The sequence below is a fragment of the Phocoena phocoena genome, chromosome 16, assembly GCF_963924675.1.
Source record: "Phocoena phocoena chromosome 16, mPhoPho1.1, whole genome shotgun sequence".
Lineage (NCBI taxonomy): Eukaryota > Metazoa > Chordata > Mammalia > Artiodactyla > Phocoenidae > Phocoena > Phocoena phocoena.
Window position 1 is genome coordinate 47771447 of NC_089234.1, and position 23659 is coordinate 47795105.

Consider the following 23659-nt stretch of genomic DNA (forward strand, 5'->3'; position numbering starts at 1 on the left):
TGCTGGGAAAACTGGACGGGTACATGTAAAAGTATGAGATTAGATCACTCCCTAACACCATACACAAAAATAAGCTCAAAATGGATTAAAGACCTAAATGTAAGGCCAGAAACTATCAAACTCTTAGAAGAAAACATAGGAAGAACACTCTATGACATAAATCACAGCAAGATCCTTTCTGACCCACCTCCTAGAGTAATGGAAATAAAAACAAAAATAAACAAATGGGACCTAATGAAACTTCAAAGCTTTTGCACAGCAAAGGAAACCATAACCAAGACCAAAAGACAACCCTCAGAATGGGAGAAAACATTTGCAAATGAAGCAACTGACAAAGGATTAATCTCCAAAATTTACAAGCAGCTCATGCAGCTCAATAACAAAAAAACAAACAACCCCATCCAAAAATGGGCAGAAGACCTAAATAGACATTTCTCCAAAGAAGATATACAGAATGCCAACAAACACATGAAAGAATGCTCAGCATCATTAATCATTAGAGAAATGCAAATCAAAACTACAATGAGATATCATCTCACACCAGTCAGAATGGCCATCATCAAAAAATCTAGAAACAATAAATGCTGGAGAGGGTGTGGAGAAAAGGGGACACTCTTGCACTGCTGGTGGGAATGTGAATTGGTTCAGCCACTGTGGAGAACAGTATGGAGGTTCCTTAAAAAACTACAAATAGAATTACCATATGACCCAGCAATCCCACTACTTGGCATATACCCTGAGAAAACCAAAATTCAAAAAGAGTCATGTACCAAAATGTTCATTGCAGCTCTATTTACAATAGCCAGGACATGGAAACAACCTAAGCGCCCATCATCGGATGAATGGATAAAGAAGATGTGGCACATATACACAATGGAATATTACTCAGCCTTAAAAATAAATGAAATTGAGCTATTTGTAACGAGATGGATAGAACTAGAGTCTGTCATACAGAGTGAAGTAAGTCAGAAAGAAAAAGACAAATACCGTATGCTAACACATATATATGGAATTTAAGGGAAAAAAATGTCATGAAGAACCTAGGGGTAAGATAGGAATAAAGACGCAGACCTACTGGAGAACGGACTTGAGGATATGGGGAGGGGGAAGGGTGAGTTTTGACAGGGCGAGAGAGAGTCATGGACATATACACACTAACAAACGTAGTAAGGTAGATAGCTGGGGGGAAGCAGCCGCAAGGCACAGGGATATTAGCTCGGTGCTTTGTGACAGCCTGGAAGGGTGGGATGGGGAGAGTGGGAGGGAGGGAGACGCAAGAGGGAGGACATATGGGATCATATGTATATGTATAGTTGATTCACTTTGTTATGGAGCAGAGACTAACACACCATTGTAAAGCAATTATACCCCAATAAAGATGTTTTAAAAAAAAAAAAAAAAAAAACTAATTAGGTATCAAGCCAGAAATGCAAGTCTGATTCTGTATGTGAAATACCAATGTAATTCACCACATCAGGAAGATGGAGAAGGAAAACATGATCATCTCAGTGGATGAAGAAAACAGTTGGACGCAGTTCAAGCCTGACAAAGACATCCAACAAATACTCACAGCCAACGCTACACCAACCGGTTCAACGGGGTCGGCCTCTCCCTGAGATCTGGAACCTGACAAGGATGCCCTCTCTCCCCCCGGAAGGGTCCCTGCATCAGTGTGGGGAGGATCCTGTGCAGTTGCTTTTCTGATAGAAGCCCTCTCTCTCAGTGAGCTCTGTGCGTGCCGGCTCGTGAGTCCACATCACTGGGATTTGTGGAGCTGAGGTGGGTGGATAAGCACACGCTCCCACTGGTAACAGCACACAGCTGGATGCAGCTGGACGCAGACCCAGGAAGCTGGGCCTGGCCGCGGTGCTCTGAACTGCAAGGCTACAGTGCAACAGGCCATGGGGTCACACAGAGCAGTGTTTATATCCGAGCTCTGCTGCCCATGGGCACGAAACCGGCGCAAAATGCTGAGTACCTGTGAGCTCCACTTTTGTCGCCAAGAAGTAGAAACAGCAACACCCACTATCAGGTCTGCAGTGAGACATAGATGCAGTGGAGCTCACAGTGACTGGCATAGGATCTAGAAGCCGGTGGCCCTCACCAACAGGAGCTGCCACTAACACTTCCATCACTGACCCCTGGTGCTGCCCCCACCCCCGAGCTGAGCCCAAGGTGGGGAGGGAAGTGGTTAAAGAACATCCAGGATGAAAGCGTCTCCAGCTGAGCCCGCTGTGGGTGCCAGCTGTGTGACTCCTCCTGAATCCCACACTGTGACCTGCAGTGCGAAGTGGGGACATGGGTCACTGCTTCTCTGGTGTCACGTCTGAGCCGTGCAGCACCCTGACAGCTTCAATTCTCTGATTATGTCCCTGGGACACACACAGGCCTGTCAAACCACAGGGGAAGATGCCCATTGTCATTCACGCCCTGTGGTGGCTCAGCTGAGGTGACAGGTGCCCACCGCACACCCTCTGCAGGCGTGGCCCAGCACTGCTGCTCTGACCTTTACAGCTGCTGTCATCTTGTCAAAAGCTGCCACACAGCATGACTGTCACTTGGAGGGAAAGCTCAAGGCAGGAACCTGGGCCCCAAATAAAGTAGAAGAAGCTGTTCATCAGGCTGTCGTTCTGAATAAGTCAGTGGGCCGGGTGTGGGGAAGCCGGGAGTGGGGAGCATGAGGCACGTGGCCTCTTCAGCCTCTCGGTCTCCCTCCAGGACTAGGCAGAGGCCTCTGCTGGCCTCCCTGCCTCCAGGCCTGTGCTCCAGCCATCCTCTGCACAGGGCCTGAGGGGCAGAGAAGGCCACTTCCCTACCCCAGCCTGACTATGGAAGCTGAGGCCCCTGAGCCAGACAACCAGACCGTCCAAGGTCCAGCCTCTGCTCTAAGTCCACCTGCTGCAGAGGCTGGGGGCTGGGGGGACTGGGCTCCCTGCAAAACCTTCCTTAGCTTTACAGGGTCCAGCCCACGCAGCCTCACTCTCAGAGCGCCTCAACCCCGAAGTCTTTTCTGGTCAGCTTGCCCCCTGGCTTCCCACAGCCTTTGCTCTGTTCCTGTCATTAGTCACTTGTCACCCAGTAGGAACCATGACTTCTGCTTGGCTGTGTCCATGTCTTTTGTTTTATTGATCAGTAAATTCTTTTTCTTTCAAACTTTGATTATGGGTAATTTCAAACCTGCAGCAAAGTGGAAACAATTGTACAGTGGGCACCCCATCTCTACCACCTGGATTCGCACTTAATATCTGACTGTATTCTCTTTCATATTAATCTAGCTAGCTCTCTTTCTCTGTCTCACTGTCTTCATCAGTCAATCTGATTTTTTGATGCATTCCAAAATAAATTACCGTCATCAGGCTACCACACCACATATCTTGAATTTGGAAACAATTTTTGTTAAGATTTCTCTTTTTGAAATTCAGCAAACTTAAGTGTATCACTCGATGAGTTCTGACAGATGCACGCAATACCTGTGTAACCACAAACCCCATGGAGAGTCACAGCACTACATATGCCCTCAGAAAGTCCCCTCATCTCCCTTCCCAGACAATCCCTGGTCACAGCTGGTCCAGGGATTGGTCGGTGGCCAGTTTCTCTCAAAGTGACTGTCCCAAGCAGCATGTGGTGCTCCCAGACCCCCCCTCCCCAGGGCAGGTCGCATCCACCTGTGCACCTGTGTCAGTCTCAGGCAGGCTAGATGCCCTTTTCATGCTCAGCTCCACCAGCCTTCTCAGGGAGACGCCTGCCTTCCCAGCTCCTCTCTCTGGAGCCCACAGCTGGCCTGGTGTACAACTTTTCTTCCAGAGAGAAAGCTCTCTGTTCCAGAAAGGATGCATCTCCCTTACCCAGACTGTTCGTCCTTCTGCTGCCTGAGAGCTGGTGGGCAGTGGACTGTACATGGGACATGCAGCCCTGCAAGCCGATTTTAGACCTTCCTGTGACTTCATTTTCTTCCTGTGGTGGATACTGTTGGAGGAATTGGGGTGCAGGGGGAGGGGTTTGGGAAGCAAAAGGAGCAGCTTTCTGGACAAAGCAAAAATCCTTTACCTGCAAGTCTCTTTTGATGAAATATTGAGACCATCACCCTGCCTTCCACTTTGGAGACTTGCCGGAGTTCAGAAGCCCCCCTTAGGGAGCGGCGGTGCCTGGGGCACAGGGGGCTCTGCTGCAGCAGTGAAGCAGCACCCGAGTGGGGCTGAGGGCAGCAGGAGACACAAGGAGGAAGGAGGGTGTCCAGGCGGAGGGCAGCGTGCGCTGCTCCTGAGGGTGCGGCACGGGCTGTGCGCTGGGCTATCAGGCGGCCCTTCCCTCAGCTGCCGCCTGCCCTCCTGTCAGCTACGTGGAAGAGGAGGCTGGGTCCAACCTTCACCATGAGGCCGGGACTGCCAGGTCCTCTGTGGGGGCTTTCTGCTTCCAAAAGCCTATCAAAACATGTTAGCAGGCCAGCTTCAGTCCACAGCCCAAGAATCTGTTTACTTCAAAAGAGAATTTGTAAACTCCACCTTGATCTGAGGTGACCACAGGAAGATCTGAAGCAGGACAAATCAGCACTGCCAGGTCCGAGGCTGTGCTGGCATTTCTGAGGAATATTTCTCAAGTTACTTGACCTTGCGCAAATCAAGTATCTGGGATTGGCATTAGCCGGCCTAGGCCAGGAGGCAGGGGTGCAGGCTAAAGACCATGGACTAGCAGCAGGAAGATCTGCATTTATCCTGGCCAGCTCCAGGGGCCAGGCACTCTAGCTACCCTCTCTGGATCCCCTAGTATTTGTTTCAGTTGTCAGGAAGCACCAGTGGGGACCCAGAAGCCTGGGGAGCCCCTATGGCCCAGAACTGCCTATCAGTGTCTCCCACCTGGGCCTAAGAAAGTGCTTGGTGAATCTCTGTGGTGGGCGTGGGGGGTTGTGTGAGGCACATGAAGGGGCAGGAAGAGGGAGGGGCAGAGCACTCATTGCCAACTTCAGAACCACAGCTGAGACAGGATTTCACCTTCCATGGGGGATTCTCCTGTGTAGGGTCCTCACCTCCTCCTTGCCTCACCCAGGTCCTGGCCTTGCTCCTGGGGTCTCCAGCCTGCCATAGGCAGAGAGAGAGAGACACGGAGGAGGAGCAGACCCCCTAGTGTCAAAAAGCGCCACAGACACCCAGGCTTGTGTGCTCAGGTCAGACAAGGGTCCGGACTGTCTTCAGCCTGTGTTGTCTGGGCTCCTCTTTCATTTATGGTGGAGAGCACTGCCTGTACCTCTTAGGGAAGACTGTGGTACTTCAGGGCCTGGGTTCGCCCCTATGGAGGGTAGGAGACTGGGTGTCTTTTAATGTGCTCAACAGTTCAGAGAGGTTTGTAGTAGCAACCTGAGTGCTCAAAGCCCAGTCCAGCAGCCTCAGAGTGGACCCTCAGTGACACCAGGAGAGGATCTGGCACAGCAGGTACACAGATACTGGTTCAGACAGAGCTGCTTCCTCATAGGAGTCACTTGGGAGTTCAGTTTTGGATGACCTTCTGTAACTGTGAGATCAGAGGGAAGACAGCCCTCAGCCCCTCCTAACACAGACCTTTGGATGTTACCCTTGCAGAAGCCTACGAAGTGACATTTTTTACAACTGACCTAGATCAACAAACAAAGGATGAAATCGTTTGCAGATATAAGTTGGGCTTCAGCAAAGTCTATGGTAAGTAACCCACTTGGTGCCTCCAAGTAAGAACTATCACACAACACACTGCATTCCCTTCATCCAACCAAGCCGTCAAAGCCCTTGCTGCCCACTCACTGTAGACACTGTAAGGATAGAGGCAAAGTGGACAAGTGGAGGGAGAGACCTGGATGGAAGCCTGGTAACCTCTCCCTTCATATGCAAAGCCGTGAAGTAATCAATCCCCCAGCACATCAAGACCTGTTTTGAAAAGATAAAGACAATGGATAATCCTTTAGCCAGGCTCATCAAGAAAAAAAGAGAGAGGACCGAAATTAAAAAAATAAGAAGTGAAAGAGGAGAAATCACAATTGATATCACAGAGATACAAAAAGTCATAAGGGAATATTACAACCAGTTATAGGCCAACAAATTGGACAACCAAGAAAGAATGGATAAATGTCTAGAAACATACAATCTTCCAAGATTGAATCAGGAAGAAATAGATAAGCTGCACAGACTGATTGCTAGTATTGAAATTGAATATGTAATCAACAAACCCCCAGCAAACAAAAGTCCAAGATGAGATGGCTTCACAGGGGAATTCTACACAGAAGAGCTAATATCTATCCTTCTCAAACTATTTGAAAATATTGAAGAGGAGGGAACACTCCCAAAATCACTCTATAAGGTCACCATTACCCTGATACCAAAAGTAAACGAGGTCACTACAGAAAAAGAAAATTACAGGCCAATATCTCTGATGAATATAGACGCAAAAAACCTCAACAAAATGTTAGCCAACTGAATTCAACAATATATAAAAAAGGATCAACACCATGATCAAGTGGGATTTATTTCAGGGATGCAAGAATGGTTCAATATCCACAAATCAATGAATATAATTCACCACACTAACAACAGCAACAACAAAAAAAGGATAAAAATCACATGACCATCTCAATAGACACAGAAAAAGCATTTGACAAAATTCAACATTCATTCATGATTTTTAAAAAAACTCTTATCAAAGGTGGTATAGAGGGAGCATATCTCAACTTAATAAAAGCCATTTATGACAAACCCACAGATGACACAACACTTGACAGTGAAAAGCTGAAAGCTTCTCTTTTAAAATCAGGAAAAAGACAAGGATGCCCACTATTATCACTCCTATTTAAGATATATTGGAAGTCCTAAGCGCAGCAATCAGACAAGAAAAAGAAATAAAAGACATCCAAATTGGAAGGAAAAAGTAAATCTGTCACTATTTGCAGATGACATGATACTATATTCAGAAAGCAATACAAAAAACTCCACCAAAGAAAACTATTAAAACTAATAAATGAATTCAATAAAGTTGCAGGATGCAAGATTAATATACAGAAATCTCTTGCATTTCTGTACAATAAAATATCAGAAAGTGAATTTAATAAAACAATCCCATTTACAATTGCATCAAAAAGAATAAAATACCTAGGAATAAACTTAACCTAGAAGGTGAAAGACCTATACTTGAAAACGATAAAACATTGATGAAGGAAAGTGAAGAAAATACAAATAAATTGAAAGAAAGGTCTTGTTCATGGATTGGAAGAATTGATATTGTTAAAATGTCCATACTACCGAAAGCAATCTACAAATTTAATGCAATTCCTAGGAAAAAAATCCCTGACATTTTTCACAGAAATAGAATAAGTAATCCTAAAATTTGTATGTAACTTCAAAAAAACTCTAATAGTCAATGCAATCTTGAGAAAAAGGAACAAAGCTAGAGGTATTGTGTTCCTTGTGTTCAGACAATACCACAAAGCTACAGTAATCAAAACAGCAGAGTAATGACACAAAAATTGACACATAGATCATCAGAAGAGTAGAGAGATCCCAGAAATAAACTCATGCACATGTGGTCAATTAATCTATGACAAAGAAGGCAAAAATATACAATAAAGTCAGTCTCTTCAACATGTGGTGCTGGGAAAATTGGACACCCTGCACATAAAAGAATGAGATTAGAACATTTCCTCACACCATATACCAAAAAATCTAAAATTGCATTAAAACAGTAGATACTGGAGAGGGTGTAGAGAAAAGAGAACCCTCTTACACTGTTGGTGGGAATGTAAATTGATACAGCCACTATAGAGAACAGTATGGAGGTTCCTTAAAAAACTAAAAATAGAACTACCATATGACCTAGCAATTCCACTCCTGGGCATATACCTGGAGAAAACCATAAGTCAAAAAATACATGCACCCCAGGGCTTCCCTGGTGGCGCAATGGTTGAGAGTCCGCCTGCTGATGCAGGGGACGTGGGTTCATGCCCTAGTCCGGGAAGATCCCACGTGCCGCGGAGTGGCTGGGCCCGTGAGCCATGGCCGCTGAGCCTGTGCGTCCGGAGCCTGTGCTCTGCAACAGGAGAGGCCACAACAGTGAGAGGCCCGCGTACTGCAAAAAAAAAATGCACCCCAATGTTCATTGCAGCACTATTTACAATAGACAGGAGAAGGAAGCAACTTAAATGTCCATCAACAGAGGAATGGATAAAGATGTGGTACATATAAACAATGGAATATTACTCAGCCCTAAAAGGGAACAAAATTGTGCCATTTGCAGAAACGTGGATGACGTAGAGACTGTCATACAGAGTGAAGTAAGTCAGAAAGACAAAACCAAATATTGTATATTAACACATATATGTGGAATCTAGAATAATGGTATAGATGAACTTATTTGCGCAGCAGAAATAGAGACACAGATGTAGAGAACAAACGTATGGGTACCAAGGGGTGAAGGGGCAGGGTGGGATGGATTGGGAGATTGGGACTGACATATATACACTACTATGTATAAAATAGATAACTAATGAGAACTAACTGTATAGCACAGGGAATTTTACTCAGTGCTCTGTGGTGACCTAAATGGGAAGGAAATACAAAAAAGGGCAGATGTATGTATACAAATAGCTGATTCACTCTGCTATACAGCAGAAACTAACACAACATTGTAAAGCAACTATACTCCAATTAAAAAAATGCACTGAAGATGTAACTATAATACCTGAAATCATACAACTCCTAGAAGAAAACACAGGCAGAATACTCTTTGACACAAATTGTAGCAATACCTTTTTGGACCTGTCGCCTAAGGCAAAGGAAACAAAATCAAAGATAAACAAATGGGACCAAATTATACTTATAACCTTTTGCACACCAAAAGAAACTATTGACAAAATGAAAAGAGAACCTACTGAATGGGAGGAAATATTTGCAAATGATATGACTTATGAGTCAATATCCAAAATATATAAATAGCTCAAACACTTCAGTATCAAAAAAAAAACCGGTTAAAACATGGGCAGAAGACCTGAATAGACATTTTTCCATAGAAGATATACAGATAGCCAACAGCTATATAAAAAGATGCTGAACATCACTAACCATGCAAGTCAAAACCACAATAAGATATCATCTCACACTTGTCGAAATGGCTCTGATCAAATGTTGGCCAGGATGTGGAGAAAAGGGAACCCCAGTATACTGGGGTATTGGTGGGAATGTATTGCACCAAAAATTGGTGCAGCCACTAGAGAAAACAGTATGGAGATTCCTCAAAAATGTAAAAATAGAATTACCATATGATCCAGCAATTCCACTACTGGATATATATCTGAAGAAAAAAAAACACTAATTTGAAAAGATACATGAACCCCAACATTCACAGCAGCATTATTTATAATAGACAAGATATGGAAGCAACATAAGTGTCCATCACAGATGAAGAGATAAAAAAGATGTGGAAAGAACGCAAGGTGGGCCTCAGGCTGGTGCACCGTCACGCCGGCCTCTGCCGCCGCAGGCCCGCCCCGCACTCCGCCCCCCTCCCTCCCCCCGCACCCCGGCCTGAGTGAGCCAGAGCCCCCGAATCAGCGGCTCCTTTAACCCCGTCCTGTCTGAGCGAAAAACAGACGCCCTCCAGCGACCTACACGCAGAGGCGGGGCCAAATCCAAAGCTGAGCCCCTGGGAGCTGTGAGAACAAAGAAGAGAAAGGGAAATCTCTCCCAGCAGCCTCAGAAGCAGCGGATTAAATCTCCACAATCAACTTGATGTACCCTGCATCTGTGGAATACATGAATAGACAACGGATCATCCCAAATTGAGGAGGTGGACTTTGAGAGCAAGATTTATGATTTCTTCCCCTTTTCCTCTTTTTGTGAGTGTGTATGTGTATGCTTCTGTGTGAGCTTTTGTCTGTATAGCTTTGCTTCCGCCATTTGTCCTAAGGTTCTATCCGTCTGTTGTTGTTTTTTTCTTAATAATTATTTTTTAATTTAATAACTTTATTATATTTTACTTTACTTTATTTTACTTTATCTTCTTTCTTTCTTTTTTCCTTCCTTCCCTCCTTCCTTCCTTCCTTCCTTCCACCCACCGTCCCTCCCTCCCTCCCTCCCTCCTTTCTTTCCTTCTTTCCCTCTTTCCTTCTTTCTTTCTTCCTTTCTTCCTTTCTTCCTTTCTTCCGTCCTTCCTTCCTTCCTTCCTTCCTTTCTTCCTTTCTTCCTTTCTTTCCTCCTTCCTTCCTTCCTTCCTACTTCTACGAATTCTTTCTCTCTACGTTTTCTCCCTTTTATTCTGAGCCGTGTGGATGAAAGGCTCTTGGTGCTCCAGCCAGGAGTCAGTGCTGTGCCTCTGAGGTGGGACAGCCAACTTCAGGACACTGGTCCACAAGAGACCTCCCAGCTCCACATAATATCAAACAGCAAAAATCTCCCAGAGATCTCCATCTCAACACCAGCACCCAGCTTCACTCAACGACCAGCAAGCTACAGTGCTGGACACCCTCTGCCAAACAACTAGCAAAACAGGAACACAGGGCTTCCCTGGTGGCACAGTGGTTGAGAGTCCTCCTGACAATGCAGGGGACACGGGTTCGGGCCCCAGTCCGGGAAGATACCACATGCCGCGGAGCGGCTGGGCCCGTGAGCCATGGCTGCTGAGCCTGTGCGTCCGGAGCCTGTGCTCCGCAGCGGGAGAGGCTACAATGGTGAGAGGCCCGCATACAGCAAAAAAAACAAAACAAAACAGGAACACAACCCCACCCATTAGCAGAGAGGCTGCCTAAAATCATAATAAGGCCACAGACACCCCAAAACACACCACCAGATGTGGACCTGCCCACCAGAGAGACAAGATCCAGCCTCATCCACCAGAACACAGGCACTAGTCCCCTCCACCAGGAGCCTACACAACCCAATGAACCAAACTTAGCCACTGGGGACAGACATCAAAAACAACGGGAACTACGAATCTGCAACCTGCAAAAAGGAGACCCCAAACACAGTAAGATAAGCAAAATGAGAAGACAGAAAAACACACAGCAGATGAAGGAGCAAGATAAAAACACACCAGACCTAACAAATGAAGAGGAAATAGGCAGTCTACCTGAAAAACAATTCAGAATAATGATAGTAAAGATGATCCAAAATCTTGGAAATAGAATAGAGAAAATGCAAGAAACATTTAACAAGGACCTAGAAGAACTAAAGAGGAAACAAGCAATGATGAACAACACAATAAATGAAATGAAAAATACTCTAGGTGGGATCAATAGCAGAATAACTGAGGCAGAAGAACGGATAAGTGACCTGGAAGATAAAATAGTGGAAATAACTACTGCAGAGCAGAATAAAGAAAAAAGAATGAAAAGAACAGAGAACACTCTCAGAGACCTCTGGGACAACATTAAACACACCAACATTCGAATTATAGGGGTCCCAGAAGAGAAAAAGAAAGGGACTGAGAGAATATTTGAAGAGATTATAGTTGAAAACTTCCCTAATATGGGAAAGGAAATAGTTAATCAAGTCCAGGAAGCACAGAGAATCCCATACACGATAAATCCAAGGAGAAATACACCAAGATACATATTAATCAAACTGTCGAAAATTAAATACAAAGAAAGCATATTAAAAGCAGCAAGGGAAAAACAACAAATAACACACAAGGGAATCCCCATAAGGTTAACAGCTGATCTTTCAGCAGAAACTCTGCAAGCCAGAAGGGAGTGGCAGGACATATTTAAAGTAATGAAGGAGAAAAACCTGCAACCAAGATTACTCTACCCAGCAAGGATCTCATTCAGATTTGATGGAGAAATTAAAACCTTTACAGACAAGCACAAGCTGAGAGAATTCAGCACCACCAAACCAGCTTTACAACAAATGCTAAAGGAACTTCTCTAGGCAAGAAACACAAGAGAAGGAAAACACCTACAATAACGAACCCAAAACAATTAAGAAAATGGGAATAGGAACATACATATCGATAATTACCTTAAATGTAAATGGACTAAATGCTCCCACCAAAAGACACAGATTGGCTGAATGGATACAAAAACAAGACCCATATATATGCTGTCTACAAGAAACCCACTTCAGACCTAGAGACACATACAGACTGAAAGTAAGGGGATGGAAAAAGATATTCCATGCAAATGGAAATCAAAAGAAAGCTGGAGTAGCAATTCTCATATCAGATAAAATAGACTTTAAAATAAAGACTATTAGAAGAACACTACATAATGATCAAGGGATCGATCCAAGGAGAAGATATAACAATCATAAATATTTATGCACCCAACATAGGAGCACCTCAATACATAAGGCAAATACTAACAGCCATAAAAGGCAAAATCGACAGTAACACATTCATAGTAGGGGACTTTAACACCCCACTTTCACCAATGGACAGATCATCCAAAATGAAAATAAATAAGGAAACACAAGCTTTAAATGATACATTAAACAAGATGGACTTAATTGATATTTATAGGACATTCCATCCAAAAACAACAGAACACATTTTTCTCAAGTGCTCACGGAACATTCTCCAGGATAGATCATAACTTGGGTCACAAATCAAGCCTTGGTAAATTTAAGAAAATTGAAATTGTATCAAGTATCTTTTCCGACCAGAAGGCCATGAGACTAGATATCAATTACAGGAAAAGATCTATAAAAAATACCAACACATGGAGGCTAAACAATATACTACTTAATAATGAAGTGATCATTGAAGAAATCAAAGAGGAAATAAAAAAATACCTAGAAACAAATGACAATGGAGACACGGCGACCCAAAACCTATGGGATACAGCAAAAGCAGTTCTAAGAGGGAAGTTTATAGCAATACAAGCCCACCTTAAGAAAGAGGAAACTTCTCAAATTAACAACCTAACCTTGCACCTAAAGCAATTAGAGAAAGAAGAACAAAAAGACCACAAAGTTAGCCGAAGGAAAGAAATCATAAAAATCAGATTAGAAATAAATGAAAAAGAAATGAAGGAAACAATAGCAAAGATCAATAAAACTAAAAGTTGGTTCTTTGAGAAGATAAACAAAATAGATAAACCATTAGCCAGACTCATCAAGAAAAAAAGGGAGAAGACTCAAATCAATAGAATTAGAAATGAAAAAGGAGAAGTAACAACTGACACTGCAGAAATACAAAAGATCATGAGAGATTACTACAAGCAACTCTATGCCAATAAAATGGACAACCTGGAAGAAATGGACAAATTCTTAGAAATGCACAACCTGCAAAGACTGAACCAGGAAGAAATAGAAAATATGAACAGATCAATCACAAGCACTGAAATTGAAAATGTGATTAAAAATCTTCCAACAAACAAAAACCCAGGACCAGATGGCTTCACAGGTGAAATCTATCAAACATTTAGAGAAGAGCTAACACCTATCCTTCTCAAACTCTTCCAAAATAGAGCAGAGAGAGGAACACTCCCAAATTCATTCTACGAGGCCACCATCACCTTGATAGCAAAACCAGACAAGGATGTCACAAAGAAAGAAAACTACAGGCCAATATCACTGATGAACATAGGTGCAAGAATCTTCAACAAAATACTAGCAAACAGAATCCAACAGCACATTAAAAGGATCATACACCATGATCAAGTGGGGTTTATTCCAGAAATGCAAGGATTCTTCAATATACACAAATCAATCAATGTGATAAACCATATTAACAAATTGAAGGAGAAAAACCATATGATCATCTCAATAGATGCAGAGAAAGCTTTTGACAAGATTCAACACCCATTTATGATAAAAACCCTGCAGAAAGTAGGCATAGAGGGAACTTTCCTCAATATAATAAAGGCCATATATGACAAACCCACAGCAAACATCATCCTCAATGGTGAAAAACTGAAAGCATTTCCACTAAGATCAGGAACAAGACAAGGTTGCCCACTCTCACCACTCTTATTCAATATAGTTTTGGAAGTTTTAGCCACAGCAATCAGAAAAGAAAAAGAAATAAAAGGAATCCAAATCGGAAAAGAAGAAGTAAAGCTGTCACTGTTTGCACATGACATGATACTATACATAGAGAAACCTAAAGATGCTACCAGAAAACTACTAGAGCTAATCAATGAATTTGGTAAAGTAGCAGGATACAAAATTAATGCACAGAAATCTCTGGCATTCCTATACACTAATGATGAAAAATCTGAAAGTGAAATGAAGAAATCACTCCCATTTACCATTGCAACAAAAAGAATAAAATATCTAGGAATAAACCTACCCAAGGAGACAAAACACCTGTATGCAGAAAATTATAAGACACTAATGAAAGAAATTAAAGATGATACAAATGGATGGAGAGATATACCATGTTCTTGGATTGGAAGAATCAACATTGTGAAAATGACTCTACTACCCAAAGCAATCTACAGATTCAATGCAATCCCTATCAAACTACCACTGGCATTTTTCACAGAACTAGAACAAAAAATTTCACAATTTGTATGGAAACACAAAAGACCCCGAATAGCCAAAGCAATCTTGAGAACGAAAAATGCAGCTGGAGGAATCAGGCTCCCTAACTTCAGACTATACTACAAAGCTACAGTAATCAAGACAGTATGGTACTGGCACAAAAACAGAAAGATAGATCAATGGAACAGGATAGAAAGCCCAGAGATAAACCCACGCACATATGGTCACCTTATCTTTGATAAAGGAGGCAGGAATGTACAGTGGAGAATGGACAGCCTCTTCAATAAGTGATGCTGGGAAAACTGGACGGGTACATGTCAAAGTATGAGATTAGATCACTCCCTAACACCATACACAAAAATAAGCTCAAAATGGATCAAAGACCTAAATGTAAGGCTATCAAACTCTTAGAGGAAAACATAGGCAGAACACTCTATGACATAAATCACAGCAAGATTCTTTTTGACCTAGCTCCTAGAGAAATGGAAATAAAAACAAAAATAAACAAATGGGACCTAATGAAACTTCAAAGCTTTTGCACAGCAAAGGAAACCATAAACAAGACCAAAAGACAACCCTCAGAATGGGAGAAAATATTTGCAAATGAAGCAACTGAGAAAGGATTAATTTCCAAAATTTACAAGCAGCTCATGCAGCTCAATCACACACACACAAAAAACCCAATCCAAAAGTGGGCAGATGACCTAAATAGACATTTCTCCAAAGAAGATATACAGACTGCCAACAAACACATGAAAGAATGCTCAGCATCATTAATCATTAGAGAAATGCAAATCAAAACTACAATGAGATATCATCTCACACCAGTCAGAATGGCCATCATCAAAAAATCTAGAAACAATAAATGCTGGAGAGGGTGTGGAGAAAAGGGAACACTCCTTCACTGCTGGTGGGAATGTGAATTGGTACAGCCACTATGGAGAACAGTATGGAGGTTCCTTAAAAAACTACAAATAGAACTACCATATGACCCAGCAATCCCACTACTGGGCATATACCCTGACAAAACCATAATTCAAAAAGAGTCATGTACCAAAATGTTCATTGCAGCTCTATTTACGGTAGCCCGGAGATGGAGACAACCTAAGTGCCCATCATCAGATGAATGGATAAAGAAGATGTGGCACATATATACAATGGAATATTATTCAGCCATAAAAAGAAACAAAATTGAGCTATTTTTAATGAGGTGGATAGACCTAGAGTCTGTCATACAGGTGAAGTAAGTCAGAAAAAGAAAGACAAATACCATATGCTAACACATATATATGGAATTTAAGAATAAAAAATGTCATGAAGAACCTAGGGGTAAGACAGGAATAAAGACACAGACCTACTGGAGAACGGACTTGAGGATATGGAGAGGGGGAAGGGTGAGCTGTGACAAAGCGAGAGAGAGGCATGGACATATATACACTACCAAATGTAAGGTAGATAGCTAGTGGGAAGCAGCCGCATAGCACAGGGATATCAGCTCAGTGTTTTGTGACCAACTGGAGGGGTGGGATAGGGAGGGTGGGAGGGAGGGAGATGCAAGAGGGAAGAGATATGGGAACACATGTATATGTATAACTGATTCACTTTGTTATAATGCAGAAACTAACACACCATTGTAAAGCAATTATACCCCAATAAAGATGTTTAGAAAATAAAGTAAAATAAAAACAAACCCAAAACATGTAGTCTAGGCTCACAAGGAGCTCAAAATCAAACAGAAGAGGCAATGTACATTTAAAAAAAAAAAAAAAGATGTGGTATATATTACTCAGGAAATATTACTCAGCCATAAAAAAGAATGCAGTTCTATAATTTGCAACAACATGGATGGACTTACAGGGTATTTATGCTAAGTGAAATAAGTCAGACAGAGAAAGAAAATACTGTTGTGTTATCACTTACACATGGAATCTAAAAAATAAAATAAATGATTGAATATCACAAAACAGAAACAGACTCATAGATGTAGAGAACAAACCAGTGTTTGCCAGCAGGAAGAGGGAAGCAGGAAGGAGCAAGATCCAGGGGTAGGGGATTGAGAGGTACAAATTGCTATGTATAAAATAAATAAGCTACAGTTTATATTGTACAGCACAAGGAATAGAGCCAATATTTTGTAATAACTTTAAATGCAGTATAATCTATTAAAAATTTTAAATCACTATGCTATACCCCTGAAACTAGTATAATATTATATATAAAAAAAAAAACCTATACTTCAATTAAAAGAAAAAAAAAGAGGGCTTCCCTGGTGGCGCAGTGGTTGAGTGTCCGCCTGCCAATGCAGGGGACGTGGGTTCGTGCCCCGGTCCGGGAAGATCCCACATGCCGCAGAGCGGCCGGGCCCGTGAGCCATGGCCGCTGAACCTGCGTGTCCGGAGCCTGTGCTCTGCAATGGAAGAGGCCAGAACAGTGAGAGGCCCGCGTACCGCAAAAAAAAAAAAAAAAAGAAAAGAAAAAAAGAAAGCTCCTCTGCAGCCAACCATGCCTTCCTTGGCCCTCTGTATGCGAGGTGTCTGCCATCACCTCACTCTCCCTGCTCTGTGAATACTATGGAGATTACACCACATTTCCTTGTGATTTTTTCACACTAATCCCAATCACCCTAACCCTCAGGCACAAATCCTTCCCCCTAAATGTAACTGGTGATTAGTTTCTATATCAGTACCAATGAAGGGGAATACAGTTCAGAAGTTCGTAGCTAATCTGAGAACTGAGTTATAGCCAATAGGTCACGTGGAAGGGGACCATCTGTGCGCAACAGGCCTGACCTGTGGCCACTGTCAGGGTGTGAAAAGATTTAGGGCTCAGGAGAGGAGAAGGTTCCACAGCTACTAGCTACAGACTGTCTGAGCCTCCGGAGTGCCACCTCCCAGCTCCCATAAAATTACAGAACAAGCACGAACACAGAAGCCCTGTTCCCCTCAGGCTTCCCTGTGTCCATAAATGTCACCACCACCCACCCAGGCGCTCTGCTCACTAACCAGCACATCGTCCTTGACTCCTCTTTGCTCTCATCCCACATCCAGTCCACCTGCAGGCCCTGCTATCTGTGTGTCCAAACTTACCCGAACCTGGCCAGCCATGCGACAGGCTCACTGCACTTAGAATAAAGCCCAAACCCCTTCTCAGGGCCCACGAGGCCCCGCCCCCGCTCCTCACTCACATCTTTCCCACAACAAGCTCAGCTAATTATGCCTCAGGCCTTGGAACAGGCTCCCACAGCCCAGACCATCTTCCCCAGACTTTTCCCTGCCTTTCCCCTCATCTGGTTTCAACTCCAGGAACACCGCCGCAGTGAGAACTTATCTTTACGGGTAATTTTCAATAACATACAAAAGTAGCAAAACTTGTTAATGCCCTTGAAGCAGCCTTCCCCTACTTTCAGTAATTACCAATCCTGGCCAATCTGGTTTTGATGATACTCTCACCATTGATTATTGTGAAGCAAATCCCAGACATCCAATCATGTCCTGTATAAATATTTCACTTTTTCTTAAAGAGAAATTGAGTCTCTAAAAGACAGGGCAGGTCACCTGCTCCTAAGCAGCTGTCCCTTCTCCTCCCTTCTCTATCCCGTTCCTTGCTTTCTGATGTCACTGCACTTTTCACTCCGGCACTTATTTTGTTCATTGTTTCTTACTTTATTGTCTGTCTCCCTCTCCAGTCCCACAACTGTCAGGTCCTTGAGAGCAGGGCCTCTGCTTGCCTTGTTCCCATTAAATACCAGGGCCTTTTATAACAACTATAAATGGAGTACAACTTTTACAAAGTGTGAATCACAGTATTGTACACTTGTAATTTAGGGAATATTGTATATCAACTGTACTTAAATAAAGTTTAAAACACCAAAATACCAGAGCTCTGCACAGCACTTGACACATGGTACATGTCAGAAGAAGGCAGAGAAGAGAAGCTGTTTCTGCCAAAGTGGCAGGTCTGCTTCCAAGGCAGGCAGAAGGAGAGGGGTGGATGGGTGGACAAGTCCACTGACATTCTTCTCACGTGGTTTTCTTTTAGATAAAACACCCACCTTTTTGAATCAAGAAAAATTTATTTGCCCAGGACATACATTTGACAAGGCTGGACAGTAAGTACTACGCTTGGGGGCCATTTGAGCCAAGAATATCAGAAGCCACCACTGCTGGGGCAGCACATGTCTGTCTCTGGGAGGGCTCAGGGCATCCTCCGCACCTGCCCTGGTTGACAATCCCCCGAGGTGCTCAGGGGTCCGCGGTGGCCCAGGCTCTGCTGAGGAGGGCAGGATGTGGGAGATGGTGTGCCCCAGGTCTGGTACCTTTGCTCCAGGCAGCTTTTCCGAGTGAAGCCAACATACCGTGTACAGAGGAGTCGGGATGGTGCCACCATACAGCCATCCCTGGTCACTTCGCTCCTGGTCTTGAGGGCATCTGACCCCATGCAGGGCTCCTCACTGCCTGGTCAGCCCTCATTGAAGAGTTCAATCTCATGGTGCTTGGGGATGAACGTCCTCTACCCCTGCTGTCTGCTCTCTGGTAGCCCTGAATGGCTGATGTTCAAAGTCATTTCCATGAGGAGAGCTGTGTGCTATGGACTGAGTCAAGCGCAAGAACTGTGTCTATTCAATCTGGTGGTTACCCTCTAACTTTCTGTGCTTTAGGGAGGTCTTAATTGATTACAGCCTGAACAATGGTGTCACCTTCACAGGCGAAGACATGAAAATTGCCAGCAAGGACTGTGTGAATGAGAAGGTAAGCCTGAGCCTCCCTCAGTGGATGGAGGCAGAGACATCCTGGGGAGATGAGGTGAGGGGAGCAAAGTCCCTGGGGAAGGCAGAGCACGTAGCTTATGAGACAGGCATCTCGGGCAGCACCTCACAGCCAGACAGGTGCCCTTAGCCCTTCATCAGGTTGGTAAAATTCATTGCAAATTCTTCTACAAGAGCACCGAGGTTTCAGGCAGCTGTCCAGGTCTTGCAGAATCTCTGCTCTCTCTGTGAACCAAGTGTCACTGAAGGCACTTGAAAGGGACCAATTCGAGCTCTAAGCAGACTCCAGAAACAATGCTGAGGCTCTGCCCACCCTGGACCCAGCTTGCCTCCTCCTCTGGCCTCGGCCTTGTGGTGGGGAGCTCAAGGCTCCATCCTGGATTCCAGCCGGAGTGAGCGGGAGAGGCTGCGTCACTGTGTACCAGGGGACAGGGTCCAGGGCCTCTGAGACAACTGGGCCCTCCAAATCGGGGTCCCCGGCACAGGGGTCTGGAGAGTGGGAGCAGCTGTGCCCATGAAGAGTCAGGGTGTGTTTGCACTGCGCTGGTGTAGCAGCGGGCAGGGCTCTGGACCCTCTCGTAACCGACACAGCCCTGGCCTCCCACGCCTGTTTGGGGAACACCGGCTGTCACTTAGCAGATGTCATCAACCTCCCTGCGGCCACTCCTCCTTTCTCGTGCACCTCAGTTGCCCCTCTCCACTAACTGGCTCTGACCTGTGCAGGGGGACTCTCCCCTCTGTTGCTGGGAAGCTGGCAGGGCCGGTGGGAAGGGCGGGGCTCAGCTCAGGGAGAGGAAGCTGCGAACAAAGTGCTGCTCCCAGGGGCCCTCTTTTCCCAGCTCCACAGCATCCGGGCCCCTTAGCCTGGGGCAGCCCGCCATGGGGGACAGAGCACATTAGCCTGGAGTGAGGTTTCCCTGGGAGAAGGAACGCGTGTGCCTAATGCCACCGCCCTTGTGTCCAGTCCCAGCTGGTGAGGGTTCCCGCAGCGTGACGATCCCCTGTGTGTCTGTCTCCGCTTGTCCCTGCACAACCACCTCCGGACCCGAGATTAACCTCCACGTTTCCCAGCAGCAGTCCTGCCACGGAACGGCCCCCGTCCACAGGCACATTGAGAACTCGGGAGCCGCCCGTGACTCCGGGCCCAGCACAGGGTCACCCTCAGCCCCACTCGGCGTCTCCTTTCAGCCTCGCTGTTTCCTGGGCACAGGTTCCCTCTGCCCCCTTCCCCCCCTGCTTCTCTCAAGCAGAGGCTTGATGTAGGGAAGGGCTGGGCAGCGCGGGTCCACAGATGCAGCACACATGCCCTTATTATGCACAACAAGAGGAGAACAGAGCCCGTTCCTTAATCCCCCATGTGGACCTGGCCTGTGTGTGGGCTTTCTACAGCCGCTCTCTAACGCTCTCAAGTGCCCGCTCACTTCCTCACTCCAGATGTGCAGACGGAGCCTCCGAGAGTAGGAGTAGCTTGGCCCGAGGTTGCAGAGCAGGGAAGTAGGGGAGGGAGGCTATGGGGAGGTGAGCAGGGTGTCCTGCCTCTGCTCTTGCACCCACACCTCTCTGGGGCCACAAAGCCCCTCCCTCACCAATCTGTGTGTCGTAGCATTTTGTGGTCCTTACAAAACCCCTGTGCTCTCAGCCAAGGCAGGCAGTGAGGGCAGGGTTGTCACTCCTTGGAGGACTGGTATTCCTTGACAGGGCCCTGGGGAGAGTCTTGGAACAGGGCCAGTGCTGGGGGACTGTGGCCCAGGGCTCAAAAGTGGCTCTCTGGGTACCAGCCATGATCTCTTCTCCCCACTGTGATCCCTCTGGATGAGGAAACCTGAGGAGAAGGGGAACTGTGAGGTCTGGTGTGGGAAGTGGATATTGGGTTCACGGGAGGAGATCACCCAGGCCAACCCCAGGACATTGGCATTTGTGCCCCGTACAGAATGAGACTGTGGAGCCCCCAGCTGTCCCAACTACAACCAGAGTGACCACAGTGCCTACCACTGTCAGGACAAGGAGGACGACAAGGATGACAACGAAGACCACAGTGCCTACAACTGTCACGACCAGGAGGACGACAACAAGGACAACGAAGACCACAATGCCTACCACTGTCACGACCAGGAGGACGACAACAAGGACAACGAAGACCACAGTGCCTACAACTGTCACGACCAGGAGGACGACAACAAGGACAACAAAGACCACAGTGCCTACAACTGTCACAACCAGGAGGACGACAACAAGGACGACGAAGACCACAGTGCCTACAACTGTCACGACCAGGAGGACGACAACAAGGACGACGAAGACCACAGTGCCTACAACTGTCACGACCAGGAGGACGACAACAAGGACGACGAAGACCACAGTGCCTACCACTGTCACGACCAGGAGGACGACAACAAGGACGACGAAGACCACAGTGCCTACCACTGTCACGACCAGGAGGACGACAACAAGGACGACGAAGACCACAGTGCCTACAACTGTCACGACCAGGAGGACGACAACAAGGACGACGAAGACCACAGTGCCTACCACTGTCACGACCAGGAGGACGACAACAAGGACGACGAAGACCACAGTGCCTACAACTGTCACGACCAGGAGGACGACAACAAGGACGACGAAGACCACAGTGCCTACAACTGTCACGACCAGGAGGACGACAACAAGGACGACGAAGACCACAGTGCCTACCACTGTCACGACCAGGAGGACGACAAGGATGACAACGAAGACCACAGTGCCTACAACTGTCACGACCAGGAGGACGACAACAAGGACAACGAAGACCACAGTGCCTACCACTGTCACGACCAGGAGGACGACAAGGATGACAACGAAGACCACAGTGCCTACCACTGTCACGACCAGGAGGACGACAACAAGGACGACGACAACAACGATGACAATGAAGACCACAGTGCCTACCACTGTCACCATGACAACTACCGTGACAACTGTTGCCACAACTACCGTGACAACTGTTGTCACAACCACAGTGACTACAGTTGTCACAACAACCACAGCGACTACAGTTGTCACAGAAGAGGAGACCACAGTGCCCATGGCTGTCACCCAGAGCCCAGCTGCCAACAATCCTCTCTTGTACCCTACACTCATCCCGTCCCTGGTCGTGATACCGTTGCTGCTTGTCTGCATCTGCTGCTGCAAGAGGGTGAGTGACCCCTGCCCGCACAGCCTGGTCCAGCCCTCACCGACCCCTGAGGGACCAGCCCCATGCCTGCCCCATGATCCTGCCTGTGGCCGGGTTCCATCAGCTCTGGGGTCCTCACACTAGCAAACAAGGCACAGACTCTGTCTTCCCATCCCGGGCATAGACACAGCCGGCTTCTAGGGGGCCACCTGCTTCATGCTTTCACCTTCACAGGGAGGCGGCCTATGGAGTGTCCCAGCCCCTGGGTCAAAAGGACCCCAGGCCTCCTGAGACCAGGGCTGCCCCACAGCAGTCAGACTTCTGAAGGACTCAGGTAGACCAAGGCCCCAGGAATCTCCGCTGTTGGGGGACAAAGAGGGGTCTGCAAGGGCACTGATGGCCCAAAGGGAGAAGGATGCTGGCCAGGAGAATGCTAACCCTGGGGGCAGCTGTGCCTTTGAAAACAGCATGGATCCCTGTCCATCTCTGGTGCTTTCCGTCATTCCTTCATCAGTCATCACTAAGCCACCAGGATGTGCAGGGCCCCATGCTGGGCACAGATGGGCAGAAATGAAGCAGCCGCCACCCTAGCCCACAGGCGCTCACCATGTCTGGTCTGGTATTGGTAGCTGGGGGGCATTGAGGATAAATGTCACCTTCAGAGGGTGTGGCAGGTGTGGTGATAATGATAAAGGACAGAGACTGGCCCTGGGTGGGAGGGAAGGCAGAGGCGCTGGCCGGCTGGGTTTGCAAGGACACAGGCCAGAGGTGGGTGAAGAGGAGGAACAAGCAGAGCTGAGAAAGGACAAGCAAGGCAGCATAGAAGCCAGCAGGTCAGATTTCTGCAAAGGGCGAGAAGTGAGGAGAGAAAGCCGGGTTGGGGAGAGGGCGGTGGACTGTCATCCCTGAGGGCTGGGAGGCAGGGAGGGCTGCAGGGGGAGGGAGGGCAGGGGAGAGGAGGAGGGGTGTGGGGAGTGTTCTCTTGTCTTCATATGATGTCAGGGCTGCGGCTGAAAACTCTACCAGGGACCAGGGGCCTTAGTCTGCCTGTCTCCCCCTTGACCCTCCACGGAGGTACCGATTCCCCTTTGATGACTGAGGAGCCTGAGGCTCAGGGAGGCACCTAGGTTGACACCCCAAAGCCCATGTTTGATCCCTTACTGCTGACGAGCAGGGTCCTCTCCTGTCTGCATAGCTGAGCCAGAGCCTTCCATGCCCCTTCCAGCCAGTGTTTATGTCTCTTTAACATCCTAGATCGTCAAGGAGCCACCACCAGCCCAGAAACCAGAAAAAGTAAGTGGTGTGTTTCATTGT